The sequence below is a fragment of the Saccostrea cucullata genome, unplaced genomic scaffold (genome assembly GCF_032062105.1).
Source record: "Saccostrea cucullata isolate Sc308-1 unplaced genomic scaffold, CSIRO_AGI_Scuc_v1 ctg3641, whole genome shotgun sequence".
Lineage (NCBI taxonomy): Eukaryota > Metazoa > Mollusca > Bivalvia > Ostreida > Ostreidae > Saccostrea > Saccostrea cuccullata.
In genome coordinates, this window is record NW_026932567.1 from 1 (window position 1) to 6,304 (window position 6,304).

General features: G+C 28.9%; 1 long non-coding RNA gene across 1 annotated transcript; it reads right to left on the reverse strand.

Moving 5' to 3' along the window:
- Positions 1 to 4,404: 4,404 nt before the first annotated feature.
- LOC134235413 (uncharacterized) lies at positions 4,405 to 5,410 on the reverse strand. Its single transcript, XR_009985404.1, has 3 exons — positions 5,225 to 5,410; positions 4,846 to 4,950; positions 4,405 to 4,543 (listed from the first exon to the last, which is right to left on the reverse strand). It is a non-coding gene; the product is annotated as an uncharacterized LOC134235413 (long non-coding RNA).
- Positions 5,411 to 6,304: the final 894 nt, after the last annotated feature.

Genomic DNA, 6,304 nt, shown 5'->3' on the forward strand with positions numbered 1-6,304 from the left:
ACGATATTTTTTTTAATTCCTTTTATCCCGTTAACAACTAAATTTAAATTTTCTGGAGATTTAAAAAAAAAAAACTTAACTGCTGACCCCCGAGTCGGGAGAGAGCAAGTCATACATTATTTTCATAATAGCTTAACCAATGTTGACAAAAATTATAATTATGCTCATTATATTTATTTCTTTACTCTTATAACAAAATAGTTTATACTAAATAATCAATATTATGAGCAGTATTCTATTGGTAATCAGTTTGAATTTCCTGAATATCAGCTTTAATTTTTGTTGTTTTTTTTTTCAAGAAATTGCAGTAATTGTTTAATTGTAATTTTTATATAATAACTAATTATGTAAAAATATTTGAAATAAATTCACCTTCTCTAATGTTGAAACTTAAAAAAAAAAACAGTCTTAATTAAAACCTGTATCATAGGCTTGTATTTGTGTTGTCAAGAAAGAGAAGATTTACATTTGAGTTTTTACGAAATCTATAGAAATTTATTAAAACTGAAAAATCTTTATAACCTTTAAAAAGAGCGGACAGATTGAAATCATTGAATGGGTCCCGATTTCACACCTTTGAAAATATATTGGAACATTTAGCCCGAAGGAATGTTCTCACACCTCTCAGAGTTTCAGTCTATACCATGATATACACATATATTCAAAAATTCATCTCCACACTGACTCAGCCACTGATCATGACACGAGGCATTTCCTGTTTATTATCCATTTGTGTATATCTCATGTATCTTGTTTTAGAGTAATAACTCTAAAAATTATATTAAAAAGTTTTCCAATAGCACATTTGATAATGTTGAAGTTTTGGTCGATGAACAATCCCCCCCCCCCCCCTCAAAAAAAGTAGTTTAATTCATTATTGCACTTAGTGACAAGAACTTAGATAACCTGTTTTAGCTATTTATCAAGAGTTGGTTTACAATATTTTGAGCTAATCTTTTTGTTATTATCAAATGAAAACAGTCATTGATATCTGCTGAAATGAAAATTTAAAAAATAACTGAATATAATGTTTCATGGTTTGCTCATTCAAAACTCTATTGCAACTTATTTTCATAATTAAGAAACATCATATATTCCACATCTTTATATCACTCTTATTAAACAAATTAAAATTTGTATCTTCATGGAATACTCTTTATTTCATTTTAATTTTACCAATAACATGTAATGTGGTGCAGATAACAACCAATTACAGACTGAGTTAAGACTCCATTCACTTGTTCTAGAAATGGTAATTTTGATTGCAGAACTTTATAATCATTTGGAAAATTTAATGATCATTGGTAAATGAACATATCAAATTAAGCGAGAAATACAGATCTACACTATAGCTATAACATATTTTTTATCTTATAACTTGTGTGTGTATAATGTTCAGTCAATTGTACTGGTATGTTCTCTTAAATGATTATACCTTTCTTACTTTTCAATAAAATTTGGTAAGTTTAGTGTTAATTTTTCTTGCAAAAGCATGAACTTTCTAAATCTAAAATGATAAATTGTAAAAGGAGGAAATTTTCATAGAGAGAATCCATTATCATGTTATACTCAGTCAATCGTACTGGTGTGTTCTCTTAACCCTTTCTCTTCCGGCGCATTTTACGTGATTTTGGAGGCCTTTTGACATGGCATTATTGAATTATTTCTAACTTTTTTATCCAAGGGGAAAGCTAGGCATAATGCATACCATTTTGTAGGAAATTTCTTACAGATGATATTTTATGACTGTTTAGATACTCAACCACTGACCTTATTAGTAAAAATTGAGGTCAAAGGTCAATTAAGTGCAAAATTTTATGGAATTTTTTTTATACTTTTTCATCTTTAAGCTAAATATTAAGTATGATGTGTGTTGAAATAGGAAATTTGGGATATACCCGCAAAAGAGCATTATACTGTACTACATGAAACACATTAACTTTTTTTTCAATTCTGCATATAACTACTTAAAAGGGGTTGCTAAGCAACGCAGAATTCTTTAATTTTCGGGCAGAAATTTTCATTTTTTACTCATTCTAGACACATTTATGCATCCCAGCACATATAAAAGTTAGATGTGAGGTCATAAAATTACAAGGGACATCAACAGATAAATTGTCTTAAAGTTTGACCTCATTAGAACTATTTTTAGAAGGTCAAATGTCAAATAAGTGCAAAAGTTCATCAATTTTTTTCAACATTTTTTCAATATTCTTGCCATAATTTTACACAATGGATGCAAAAATGGAAAATTCTGAATATACTCTCAAGAAAGGATTAGAACTGCAATATCCATGCATCATTTGAGTTCAAATATATGTTTATTGACCTTTAGGTGGTTGCTAAGCAACATCATTTTAAAGTTTTTGGCTATATACATGTTTGTTATTTCACATTCTGGACACATTCTAGACACTTTTTGTATATTTCATGATATTGTTTGTAAGATATGGGCCATAAAGATGAAAGAACATTTTTGTATTAAAAATTGACCTTGACACTCTTGTTCTGCAGAGGGTCAAGGTCATATCAGTACAGAATTCTGCTTTAAACTGTAAGTAAATATCAATTTTGGAATGCTTCAAACATGGATAAATAATCTAATATTTGACGTAATAAAAATGGCGAATGACAAAATTTGCAAGCAAAGAATTCTGGTCTGCTTCTTACAAAGCCCTAGCAAAACATGTATACTATCTTTTTGTTAAACAAGAAATCCATTCTCTTGATGCCATTAAAAATAATCTTTATTTTCATCGATTTAATCTAACAGGAAAAAAAAAATAAATGATTTCATTACAAGATTTTTCTGGTATAACAGAGCTTAAGGAGTACAATAAAGACTTGGCATGTTATCTTGGAGGGAAATAATAATGATAGAGAGCATTGGCAATATTTAATGCAAAACCGTTTAGTCAATAAGTTGAAAATTTGACGCTTATATCCAAATATACAAATCCAGAAATATTGCAAGATGAATTCCAAATCAGACTGAAATCTTTTACAAAATGTTGAAGAGCACTTTTACTTTGTGTCCACCATTCTTTTATCAACTGTCATTTCTCTGTAAGATTGGAGGAAATTCTTTGACTTGTCCAAGACATTATTATTTGCTGTCTAGTACAAGTGATCAGCTTCTATCCTGTAAAAGATTTAAGTATTTTGAAACAGATACATATCATTGTGTATATAAATTTATATTTATAAATAAAATTAAGAAAGCTAAAATTACTACATTTATTTGATTTTCCTTTTAAAATTAAAATTGTATTCATTATGTGATCCAAGTACTAGTTAAATGATATTGTTAAGTCAATGTATCAGGACTGATAATTCAACAACCTTGTAGTAAACCATCATGGTAAAATTACTGAACTAAAACAAATAGCATATATGGCAATCTGACTAAAGCCAGACCTCTGTTTACGCTATCGCAACATGTTAAAAAATATCTGGCATTAGATTGCTACGAAAACTAGGAAGGGACACGTAAATTTTTCAAAAAAGTAAATAATGATATCAAATCGAATTAGGCAATCCAATCCCACGGATTACTAAATTGTTCCCTCGATTTATAAAACGATATCTCGAATTACACAATCCGATCTTAAGGATTACTAATTTGCCCCCTTGATTCATAATTTGAGATCTCGAATTACATACTGGTTATTTGTTTTCACAGATTGATAATTCAACATCTTGATTTGTTACAACGTCAGTCTTATGATTTTGTAAATCTGTTCTCTTGAATTTCATTACATATATGTACAGAAACATCCAACCATTTTAATCAATAAGTACGTTCTATTTATTTTGTTTCAGCAACCGGTCATTTCCAACCTCTTTCATAACTAATTCAACGTATATTTATTTTAGAAATATTATGATTACACAAGACCCATATTCATTTTTACTATCTAGGACTTTCAATCATTCTAATATACAAGTAACACAAAAACCTCTAAGATTTTTTGTTGTACAAATATCAGTACTAGCACATGGATTTGAAAATGTTCATGTATTTTTCTCATTTTGGACCGTAATATGTAATAAAAGTTAGGAAGTAAAATACTACAATATTCTATTTTTTAAACATGTATTACCATATCCAATATGTACAGATAAATAATTTAAACGAAATCATGGGAAGGGTTTACATTCCAAGGAAATGAATCATTTAAACTAAAAGAATGAATTATACAATCTGAGATAACGGATTGTGTAATTTGAGGAACGAATTGATAATCTGTGAGAATGAATTGGCAATTTCTTATAACAGATTGTCAATCCGAGAGAACGGATTGTATAAATCAAGAACTCGGTTTACTTTTATAAATTTTAAAAATTCTATGTCCCTTCATGGCTTTCATACATTTCATACCTGCATGGCTGCCAGGGTTGTAAAAAGAAAGTAGACAATAGACGCAATGTTACTTCAGGGCAAAATCCCTTGGGCAAGGCTGTTCGTGAGCACGGGAGTGTTGATAAACCATCCAGTGAATTTGACCATCCATGTCTATGATGTCCGATAATTGGAAAGTGTCTGAAAAATTGAGAAAATTGAAATTCTAACCACATACTTTATGCAGATTGGAAATACAACAGCAGTCTATAAAACAGCTTGTTCCATATCTCGGAATTCATTCAGATAGATATTACATGTTTAAATAATGTGTCTGTATGAATAATCAAGCATCATAAGTATTATGTGTTTCAAACACTTATTTTTCAAAATATAAAACTTGTATGCATATGATATCATGAGAATGACACAAATGAAATTATAGACTTTATTTTTTGAAATTTTAGAAATACAGAAATTTTCAGTTCCAAAAAAAAAATTACCTGTTCATTGGTGTCCTTACATATTAATTGACCTTCGTAGTTCATGGTGGGCTTAGAAAGTGGGTATTCACAGATGAAAGTATTGTTGCATATGGTGAAAGCACCCTAAAATTTCAATGTGAAAGTGGTACATGTACACACTGGTACATAGATACTGAAAACAACTATCCATTATCATGACAACTTTGATTTTACTTTGAACTTACGTGTGATTGTCAAAAGCATCAAAGTTCAAAAGCAATGCAAAATTGGCTGAACGATACGAAACACGCACACTGAAACATAAAGATCTAGTACATGTGTACATTTAGTTTTCTTTTGAACGTGAACTAATGCGTTTTAAACTTAAACTTTTCAGTCAATATACACGTATTCTCACCTGCTAATACCAAAGGCATGTCCGTATTATTTGATTCATTGATGTGAGGATCTTCGTCGTGAAATAATCATGAAAATTGACGTTCAGATTTCGGATCACCATTATGTTTACATCAAAGCGGAAACACGTGTTTATTCAATTCGTATCAACTCATACAGTGATGAGTCGTATTTATTTATAAATGCGAGTTTGTGTATTGTTAAATATAGATCTAATTAAATTGCAAATTAATAAGTATACAGTATAACAAGATACAACAATATTAAAAATCTGATTTATTTTTTTTAGTAAAGATCGACGTTTTGGAAATCTACAATTTTTATCAATATATATTGTATATCACTTCATGAAATATACATCATTACATGTAGATGAATAAATCAACATGATTCACTTCACAAAAGGCAGAACGAAAGTATATATTTGTTTTTTTAAATCTATTTTTTTTTTGTATTATGCATTTATTTCAGTAAAAAAATATATTTAAATGGTCAAAAAAGTCTTATAAAAGAATTTGTTGTTTCGAGTAACATGAGTAAGACGCAACAATATCGACCTTGACGTTACATGTAAATATTGACCGATTTTTCCATAAAAACTATGCAAAGGTCACAAATTCAAATTATCTTATTTAAGAAAATACTGAGCGTAAGAAGACCTATAAGGGCTTTTTGGAAAGGAAATGTTCTATACTTTTACCAGCTTTATTTTGTTTTCCCTATTTCAACACAGAAATAAACGTAAAACTGAGCTTTGTTTAAATATTACGAATAAAATCGAGAAAAAACACATAAGTGCAAGAAAATTCTGGTTTTTAAAATATACCTTAAAGTAATAACAATAATTTTTACATATTTTAAAAGTAGAGAAAATATGCTTTAAGAATATACCATGCTTTCCTATAAAGTTAATCAGGAAAAAAATTGTCAATCGTCTGGAAAATCGGCAATCGCTTTGGAAAATTACGCCATTTTCAAAAAGTCTCGTTTGTCTTTACAACGTAAAATTGATTAAATACCGGCAATCAAGATATAATCTTTTTAGATATTTTAAAAGTAGAGAAAATTTCCAAAAAGATGA